Here is an 11,084-nt window from a genome sequence, read left to right as displayed (position 1 = left end):
TATTAATGTCATAATAACCACACAAATTACTGCGATGATATTTATATATTACTGTTACATTTGTGTGTATTAGTTACATTTGTATGTATTCATCACATTTGTATGTATTAGTTACATTTGTATGTATTAGTTACATTTGTATGTATTAGTTACATTTGTATTATTACATTTGCGGATTGGCTACCATGGCTGCCTGGAACATTGCCGCAAGTTTCTGTGCAGCTCGTTGTAGGGAAGCATCACGTCATCCAACCCCTCTCAAGATTGAGGTAAAGCACCATGACTGGGTCAGCTCGTTGTAGGGGAGCATCATGTCATTGTTGTAGGGTGTGGGTGTCGTTGTCGTTGTAGGATTGCTCGTTGTAGGGGAGCATCATGGTAACGCTCCATGATTGGGTCAGCTTCTTGCCCACATATCCTGCAGCACCTTACCCCAGGAACTTGGCCATAGGGTTGGTCCTTTGCTTTCAAGCTTGCAAGTGCATCGCCTCTTCCTCTTTTTGTGGTGCATTTTATTGGTGTACATCTTTTTCAGCCTCTTTATCCACTTTGTAAAACAGAAAAGAATCCAGCGAATTGCCAAAGAATTGTACACAACTTGAAAGATGATTTCGTAGATGTTCATCTCCACCATCTCTTCTTCCTGATCTTCCCTTGAAATGAAGTCCAGACATTCTGAAGGGTTTGGGTTTGCAATGAGCAAAAGAAAGAGAAAATTTTACTTGGATGACTTTGAAATCAAATTAAGCAAAACAAACGCAGATCAGCCGTTCCTAATCAATAAATCATAATCAATTATGATTCCAACATTTCAGTGTGAAAATAAAACGAGGCCAAATATCATTTAAAATCACAAAAATCACAGTTATACAAGTAATTCTCAACCTGTTGTTATATCTGCAATGAATAAATTATTACAAAAGGTAATGCAATGAAACAGTCCACCCAACTTACGAATCACTACTATTTTCTTGTTCTCTCAACATATTTTACATTCAGCATCAAAATCAACTTACGGTGAACATCCATATCATCCAGACATGTGGTTTCATTTCCAGGGATCTCAGTTGCTGGGGTCAACCAATGTGTTGGAGCGCACTTTGGGGAGCTCCATATGGAGGGCTCCCATGGGCAGGTGTCAGGTTCGATCTAAAAAAAAAAGTCAGAAAACTGAGTTTAGGAAAAATGTTTTAGTCCCACAACGCATTTAGACAAAGCATTATTAAATCCTTCATACATTATAGCTATGGATCCCACTTACCCTTATACATGATACAAATACATGCACATTTACACACATCTATATATCTATATATCTATATATATCTGTATATATCTATATATATCTATATATATATATCTGTATATATCTATATATATATCTGTGTATATCTATATATATATCTATATATATATCTGTATATATATATATATATATATATATATATATATATATATATATATATATATATATATATATATATATATATATATATATATATATATATATATATATATAAAAATAAAAATGTAAGCAGTTTTTTTGTAAAGGTTATACTGGGTGGTTTGCCATTACCTTCCCAGCAATAGTTGTATAAGAAATTTGTAATTTGTTCATGGTGCCAGTGATAGGTTGCCAACTCTTCGCGAATGACACCATGGGATATTTAATGTCCATTAACTAATGCCGACAAACGGGATGACCAGGTTTACCGACATCCGAAGGACGACACATACATTGATGAAACAACCTGCCTGTGAAACACCAGAATGACAGTTTCAATTAACACAATGACAGAACACTGGAACCTAATTGTTTTTGTTAAGTTTATTAATATTTTTTATTCTCCCGTTTTTGCACGTTTATTTTCTTTTAAATTCATTTTCTCTGCAACCTGCTTGAGCGATTGCCACGGAATTTTCACCAAAGGAGCACCTAATGCAGTAGATTTTTTTTAAATGATAAGAATGATATAATAGGTCACGAGGTGCGGGTGCCATTTTGGAAAAAAAAAATAAAAAAATAACTTTGCACCTCTGTATCTCTGAAAACGCTCCATGAAAAAAATTGAAAATTGACACATCGTCAAGAACTCCCCATGAGGAGTAAAATATATGTTGATCATGACATCGGTGCCTTCATATACAACACTTAATCCGGTCATAAGTACAATGCTTAATCCAATCAGTTTGAAATGTATTGAGCGTAATCTAGGCAAAAATTGTATGGGAGAATTATTACCCCCGCCACCAAAGGTGGATGGAGGTTATGTTTTCACCCCTGTCTGTTTGTCTGTCCTTTTGTCTGTGAACAAAATATCTCGAAAAGTTGTGGACGGATTCGGACGAAATATGTCAGAGATGTAGCGTATGTGACAAGGACGAAATGATTAGATTTTGGTGAAGATCCGGATTTGGATCCGGCTATTAGAATTTTTAAGTGATTATTCACCTTTGGGAGATAGGGCCCTAAACAATTCCTTAGTTGGATATCTCAAAAAGTTATGGACGGATTTGGACGAAACTTTGTGGATTGGTTGGGTGTCTGACAAGATCGATTCAATTGGATTTTGGTGAAGATCTGAATATGGATTCGGATATGATAATTATTTATTTTTTTCAAGTGATTCTTCACCATTGGGAGATAGGGCCAAAAACGATGCATAGCAGGATATCTCAAAAGTTTATGGATGGATTTGGACGAAACTTGTTGAACAGGTTGTTTGTGTGAGACAAAGAAGAATCGATTCAATTTTGGTGAAGATCCAGATCCGATCCAGCTTGCAGAATTTTTTAAGGGATTCTTCACCATTGATTGATATGGCCAACCAGGCGGAGGTATGCCCTCCACTGAGTGCCGTTCTCGTATTGATGATGTCATTGGTCGCATGATTCGGCAGCCATATTGGCTTGAAAATACAAACTTTCTCCAAAACGGCTCACTAGATCGATGTGAAACGCCACACATATGATCTAACAGCCTTGGGAAATATATGTTGAAAACGATCAAGTCATAGGTCACATTGTTTGTCAGCCATATTGGATAAAAAAAACGAACCTTATCCGATCAACACAAAACATCACACACATGAACTCCTTCCCAATGCTAGGCGGCGGACATTTTTTTTTATCTCAAAGGCCATGTGGTTGGGCAGCCATATTGGATCAAAGTAAAATAAATAAATAACTTTCCATGAAACGGCTTATGCTGTTGAAGTCAAACTTTACAAAATTTAAATGTGATAGATCACATGGTCTGGCAGCCAGAATATTATATATATGTGAAGAAGAAGAAACCTTTATGATGAAGAATAATAATTATTTTCACACTCCAGTACGGCTTAAAAGAATGATGTGAAACTTCACACACATTAGTAACGAGTATTTTGGAATACAGTTTGGTAATTTAAACATCGGCGGTTGCATTTCTGGCAGCCATTATTAAAAATTATTTTGAATCTGAGTATTGTTTGAATTCCTTTAAATTTCATTTTTTAAATCAAATTCTGAATCGAGTTTTTTTTTTTTTTAAGAGGATTTCATTGGTCACGTGTCTGATCAAAGTGGGACGTCTTTGCACCGGACCATCACTGCCAACAGTTACAAAGTGGCAGTTCTAGTTATTATAATTAATAACACCTGTCAAAGTGATTTTAACCCAAACTAACCAATACTCGTAATCGTCATTTCAACCCAAACTAACCCATACTCGTCAAAGTGATTGACACAAACTGTCCATTTCCGTTCACACGACTTCAACCCAAACGAAGCAACACTGGTAACACCGGGAAAACATTTATTTTTCTACATTCGCTCAAGCTCTTTTTGAGCGGTGATACTTTTCCGAATTTGCCTTTTGATGTCCATTAGCCATCTTCATCACATCACCTGTATCTTTTACATTGTCCTCTGCACTCACAACCTCTGCTGCTTTACTTCTGTTTCGTTATAAGAGGTTGAGAATGCAGGTTTGACTCTAAATGGTACAAGTGATGATGAGGGACCACCCCGGTGACGAGTCTGGTCTTGGATCTAATAATCATCACCAAGATCTCCATAAATTTCGGGCAGATCAGATCGCTAAATTTAACCTCTGGAGGAACATTTTAATTTTAATTTACTTCAGAAATGAACAACTCATCCACTGAAATAAGTAAACCTGTTCTAGACATCACACAATCTCGCAAAACCCACACATGTAATTTCGGCCCATGAGTTGCTTGGTGGTTCTACTGCAGGAAACTAACCGTGCGTTCAACCCTCTTGAGCTAGGACGCCATGTTTGAGTGTGTTAAGTCAGGTCCCCTCTGGGATTAAAGCGTGTGTTTGAGTGATGTGTTTGCGATCATACCTTCAGAAAGGAGGTCGGAAGGATGTTAACTTCGGACTTCTGAGAGACATGAAAAGGGACATGAAAAAATGTGTGATGGACAGAAGAAAACAATAATTGAGAATTAATGAAATATTTCAACAAAGTGGCCACAGATGATCAGTTATCTCTCAACAGTCAGGGATATATTCTGCATGGTGTGTGTGGTTACAGATGTGGTTTTGCGAGTGGCTATGTCACTGCGTATGTGGTTGTCCTGGCCTGTTATGAAGTGTGTACATGTTCAGTTGGCTCTGCATGTATGTCATGGTGGTATTTATATCCTCTGGGATTAAAGTGTGTGTGTTTCTGGAATGATGTGTGTGACCATACCTTCAGAAAGGAGGTCGGAACGATGTTATGAATTCCATTGTACAAATACTTGAAAACCCCTATAATCCTCCGAGGAACAGATGGAACAGTTTCCTGTGTGATGGACACAAGAGAAGAAGAATTGAGAATTAATCAGATATTTCACTGAAATCGTGATCAGTGTTGAGGGTGAGGGGGCACTCAGAGGAGCATTTTGTCGATATTCGTTTGGTATGAGATTAGTGGTGTTCTGGGTCGGATTGGACGAGTGATATGCTTATTGGAATCATCCACACGTGAGCACTGACAGGATGTATCAACAACACCAGGAAAGGTAAATTCATAATCCCTTCTGTGATGCATTTGTCAGGTTGAGAATGCAGGTCCGACCCAAAAGGCTACAAGTGCTGATAAGTCTGGTTCAGGGAGTGGGGTTTTGGATCGAAAAATCATCACCAAAATCTCAATTCGTGAAAATTAAGTTCCTGGCAGATCGGATCACTAAATGTAACCTTTATTTGAACATTTTATTGTAAATTTACTTCATAAATGAACAACTCATCCTCTGAGATATATAAATATGTTCTTAGCCGAGTAACGTCTTCACAACACCCAAACTCGGGATGGAGATGGAGTCCTCGCAACACCCAAATCGCAGGAGATTAATTATTGACTATTGAACCACCTTGAGATAAATAGAATGCCAAATTTAAGTGTGTTACATCAAAACGCCGTGATGTCCACAGGTAACAAATGCGCACAGTGAAAACTTTTAGGAAGTGTGCAATGAACACCGCACAAGATCGAAGTGGCCATTGGTGGCGCAGTCAAGAAGTAACGGATCAAACGGCCCCTCCGATTCCTTTAAACTGAAAAGCCTGAAAGTGTTTCATTTCCTCAACAGTCATAGATTTGTGCGGGTGGAAGCGTGGTTACATATGTGGCTGCCCTCGTCTTTTGGAAAGCGTGGAAACACTTTGTTGGACGAGCATGTCTGCCCTGGTATAAGTTATATTCCCCGGCATTAAAACGTGTGTTTCTGGAGTGACATATATGCGAACATACCTTCAGAAAGGAGGACGGAACGATGTTACAGATTGTTTCACACAAAGACCTGGAAATGTCTTGGGGCTCCACAGACACAACCTTCTGTGTGATGGACAGAAGAAAACAATAATTGAGAATTAACGAAAGATATTTCACCAAAGTGGCCACAAATGATCAGTGATCCCTCAACAGTCAGGGATAGGTTCTGGATGGTGTGAGGTTACAGCCGAAGCCAAAAATATTGGCACCCTTGCACTTTTTTTCAAAGAACTCACAATTTTCTCGAAAACTAAGTTCAAATGGACAAAAGTATTTGGCCTCCACAATTCTCTATTTCACTGTTAATTTTACAAAACCATTGTTTTTCATTCAGAACTTAATATATCCTTTGAAATCATAAAATAAAAAGAAATGCTGTTGATAAAATTATTGACACCCTCTACTTAATATTTGGTAGCACAGCCTTTGGACAAAATAACTGCAGTCAAGCACTTCCTATATCCATGAATGAGCTTCCTACACCTCTCTACTGGTAGTTTGGCCCACTCTTCTTGTGCAAACTGCTCCTGTTTTGCCAGATTTGAAAGGTGCCTTCTCCCAACTGCTGTTTTCAGATCTCCCCACAAGTGTTCAATGGGATTTAGATCTGGACTCATTGCTGGCCACTTCAGAACAGTCCAGCATTTTGTCTTGAACCATTCCAGGGTGCTTTTTGAAGTGTGTTTGGGGTCATTGTCCTGCTGGAAGACCAATGACCTTCGACGGAGACCCAGATTTCTGACACTGGGTTGAACATTGCGCTCCAAAATGCCTTGGTAATCTCTTGATTTCATGATGCCATGCACACATTCAAGTCACCCAGTGCCAGAGGCAGCACAGCAACCCCAAAACATCACTGAACCTCCTCCATGTTTGACTGTAGGGAAGGTGTTCCTTTATTTGAATGCTTCATTTTGTTTTCTGTAAACATAGAGATGACGTGCTTTACCAAAAAGCTCTTATTTGGTCTCATCTGTCCAGAGGACATTCACCCAGAAGGATTTTGGCTTGTTCAGGTGTGTTTTGCCAAACTCCAGTCATGCTTTCTTCTGTCTCTCTCTCAGCAGTGAAGTCCTCAAGGGTCTCCGACCATAGAACCCCATTTCATTAAGTTGGCGACGGATGGTGCGAGTTGAAATTGTCATACTGTGTTGTGATTTAATTGACTCACTGTGTTGAAATTTATATCCTCTGTGTCTGAAGGTCAGCTTGAATCTGTTTGGCAGTTGATTGATATGCTTTCTCCATAATTCGATCAATCGTTCGCTGTAATCTTCGATCAAGTTTTCTCTTGTGGCCACGTCCAGAGAGGTTGGCTGCAGTGCCATGGGCCTCAAACTTCCTGATAACATTGCGTACGGTGGACACAGGAACATCAAGATCTATGGAGATGGACTTGTAGCCTTGAGATTGTCCATGCTTGGCTACAATATTGTGTCTGACCTCCTCAGACAATTCTCTGGTTTTCTTTCTTTTCTCCATTCAAACTGGTTGAATGCGTGATTCTTACATTGCAGGCACCTGCAACTCACCAAAGGTGAGTTCAATTCCAAAGTAAAGGAGAATCACCTGCTTGAAATCCAATTATTTCTAACAACTTCTAAAACGTGCCAAAAATATTGTCCAGGCCATTTTAGGATTTTTGTGTGGAATAAGCTAAGATTTAGGAATATCTTTAGCTTTTTTTTGTTTTGTTCCATTGCAAACCAAAGACATACATTTGTGGAAACCAATTTTTTTTTAATTTCAACAATTTTCTGAAAGAAATGGTGCATTGTTTGAAAGCAGTGCAAGGGTGCCAATATTTTTGGCCACAACAGTACATATGTGATTCTGCGAGTTGCTATGTTGTTGCGTATGTGGTTGTCCTGGCCTTTTACGAAGTGTCTACATGCTCAGGTGGGTGTGCATGTCTGTCCTGGTATAAATTATATCCTGTGGCATTAAAGTGTGCATGTTTCTGGAATGATGTGTGTGTGATCATACCTTCAGAAAGGAGGTTGGAACGATGTTATGAATTCCATTGTACAAATACCTGAAAACCCCTATAATCTTCTGAGGAACAGATGGAACAGTTTCCTGTGTGATGGACACAAGAGAAGAAGAAATGAGAATTAACGAAAGATATTTCACCAAAGTGGCCACAAATGATCAGTGATCCCTCAACAATCAGGGATATGTTCTGGATGGTGTGAGGTTACAGCCAAAGCCAAAAATTTTGGCACCCTCGCACCTTTTTCAAATAACTCACAATTTTCTCAAAAACTAAGTTCAAATGGACAAAAGTATTTGGCCTCCACAATTCTCTATTTCACTGTTAATTTTACAGAACCATTGTTTTTCATTCAGAACTTAATATATCCTTTGAAGTCATAAAATAAAAAGAAATGCTGTTGATAAAATTATTGACACCCTATCCTTAATATTTGGTAGCACAGCCTTTGGACAAAATAACTGCAGTCAAGCGCTTCCTATAGCCATTAATGAGTTTCTACACCTCGCTACTGGCAGTTTGACCCACTCTTCTTGTGCAAACTGCTCCGGTTTTGCCAGATTTGAAAGGTGCCTTCTCCCAACTGCTGTTTTCAGATCTCCCCACAGGTGTTCAATGGGATTTAGATCTGGACTCATTGCTGGCCACTTCAGAACTGTCCAGCATTTTGTCTTGAACCATTCCAGGGTGCTTTTTGAAGTGTGTTTGGGGTCATTGTCCGGCTGGAAGACCAATGACCTTCGACGGAGACCCAGATTTCTGACACTGGGTTGAACATTGCGCTCCAAAATGCCTTGGTAATCTCTTGATTTCATGATGCCATGCACACATTCAAGTCACCCAGTGCCAGAGGCAGCACAGCAACCCCAAAACATCACTGAACCTCCTCCATGTTTGACTGTAGGGAAGGTGTTCCTTTATTTGAATGCTTCATTTTGTTTTCTGTAAACATAGAGATGACGTGCTTTACCAAAAAGCTCTTATTTGGTCTCATCTGTCCATAGGACATTCACCCAGAAGGATTTTGGCTTGTTCAGGTGTGTTTTGCCAAACTCCAGTCATGCTTTCTTCTGTCTCTCTCTCAGCAGTGAAGTCCTCAAGGGTCTCCGACCATAGAACCCCATTTCATTAAGTTGGCGACGGATGGTACGAGTTGAAATTGTCATACTGTGTTGTGATTTAATTGACTCACTGTGTTGAAATTTATATCCTCTGTGTCTGAAGGTCAGCTTGAATCTGTTTGGCAGTTGATTGAGATGCTTTCTCCATAATTCGATCAATCGTTCGCTGTAATCTTCGATCAAGTTTTCTCTTGTGGCCACGTCCAGAGAGGTTGGCTGCAGTGCCATGGGCCTCAAACTTCCTGATAACATTGCGTACGGTGGACACAGGAACATCAAGGTCTCTGGAGATGGACTTGTAGCCTTGAGATTGTCCATGCTTGGCTACAATATTGTGTCTGACCTCCTCAGACAATTCTCTGGTTTTCTTTCTTTTCTCCATTCAAACTGGTTGAATGCATGATTCTTACATTGCAGGCACCTGCAACTCACCAAAGGTGAGTTCAATTCCAAAGTAAAGGAGAATCACCTGCTCGAAATCCAAATATTTCTAACAACTTCTAAAACGTGCCAATAATATTGTCCAGGCCATTTTAGGATTTTTGTGTGGAATAAGCTAAGATTTAGGAGTATCTTCAGCTTTTTTTTGTTTTGTTCCATTGCAAACCAAAGACGTACATTTGTAGAAACCAATTTTTTTTGAATTTCAACAATTTTCTGAAAGAAATGGTGCATTGTTTGAAAGAAGTGCACGGGTGCCAATATTTTTGGCCACAACAGTACATATGTGATTCTGCGAGTTGCTATGTTGTTGCATATGTGGTTGTCCTGGCGTTTTATGAAGTGTCTACATGCTCAGGTGGGTGTGCGTGTCTGTCCTGGTATAAATTATATCCTGTGGCATTAAAGTGTGCATGTTTCTGGAATGATGTGTGTGTGATGTGTGTGTGATCATACCTTCAGAAAGGAGGTTGGAACGATGTGATGAATTCCATTGTACAAATACCTGAAAACCCCTATAATCTTCTGAGGAACAGATGGAACAGTTTCCTGTGTGATGGACACAAGAGAAGAAGAAATGAGAATTAACGAAAGATATTTCACCAAAGTGGCCACAAATGATCAGTGATCCCTCAACAATCAGGGATATGTTCTGGATGGTGTGAGGTTACAGCCAAAGCCAAAAATTTTGGCACCCTCGCACCTTTTTCAAATAACTCACAATTTTCTCAAAAACTAAGTTCAAATGGACAAAAGTATTTGGCCTCCACAATTCTCTATTTCACTGTTAATTTTACAGAACCATTGTTTTTCATTCAGAACTTAATATATCCTTTGAAGTCATAAAATAAAAAGAAATGCTTTTGATAAAATTATTGACACCCTATCCTTAATATTTGGTAGCACAGCCTTTGGACAAAATAACTGCAGTCAAGCGCTTCCTATAGCCATTAATGAGTTTCTACACCTCGCTACTGGCAGTTTGACCCACTCTTCTTGTGCAAACTGCTCCGGTTTTGCCAGATTTGAAAGGTGCCTTCTCCCAACTGCTGTTTTCAGATCTCCCCACAGGTGTTCAATGGGATTTAGATCTGGACTCATTGCTGGCCACTTCAGGACTGTCCAGCATTTTGTCTTGAACCATTCCAGGGTGCTTTTTGAAGTGTGTTTGGGGTCATTGTCCGGCTGGAAGACCAATGACCTTCGACGGAGACCCAGATTTCTGACACTGGGTTGAACATTGCGCTCCAAAATGCCTTGGTAATCTCTTGATTTCATGATGCCATGCACACATTCAAGTCACCCAGTGCCAGAGGCAGCACAGCAACCCCAAAACATCACTGAACCTCCTCCATGTTTGACTGTAGGGAAGGTGTTCCTTTATTTGAATGCTTCATTTTGTTTTCTGTAAACATAGAGATGACGTGCTTTACCAAAAAGCTCTTATTTGGTCTCATCTGTCCATAGGACATTCACCCAGAAGGATTTTGGCTTGTTCAGGTGTGTTTTGCCAAACTCCAGTCATGCTTTCTTCTGTCTCTCTCTCAGCAGTGAAGTCCTCAAGGGTCTCCGACCATAGAACCCCATTTCATTAAGTTGGCGACGGATGGTGCGAGTTGAAATTGTCATACTGTGTTGTGATTTAATTGACTCACTGTGTTGAAATTTATATCCTCTGTGTCTGAAGGTCAGCTTGAATCTGTTTGGCAGTTGATTGAGATGCTTTCTCCATAATTCGATCAATCGTTCGCTGTAATCTTCG

The 11,084-nt window shown here is 39.5% G+C and overlaps 1 long non-coding RNA gene across 1 annotated transcript; it reads right to left on the bottom strand.

Annotated features, from left to right (window-relative positions):
- Window positions 1–1,016: 1,016 nt before the first annotated feature.
- LOC137433636 (uncharacterized) lies at window positions 1,017–4,769 on the bottom strand. The gene is made up of 3 exons (XR_013621594.1): window positions 4,703–4,769; window positions 4,352–4,390; window positions 1,017–1,149 (listed from the first exon to the last, which is right to left on the bottom strand). It is a non-coding gene; the product is annotated as an uncharacterized LOC137433636 (long non-coding RNA).
- Window positions 4,770–11,084: the final 6,315 nt, after the last annotated feature.

The sequence above is a fragment of the Myxine glutinosa genome, unplaced genomic scaffold, assembly GCF_964187855.1.
Source record: "Myxine glutinosa unplaced genomic scaffold, kmMyxGlut1.1 SCAFFOLD_820, whole genome shotgun sequence".
In the NCBI taxonomy this organism is placed as follows: Eukaryota; Metazoa; Chordata; class Myxini; order Myxiniformes; family Myxinidae; genus Myxine; species Myxine glutinosa.
The sequence above is the reverse complement of the archived record's forward strand: the minus strand, read 5'-3'. Positions and strand labels throughout refer to the sequence as shown.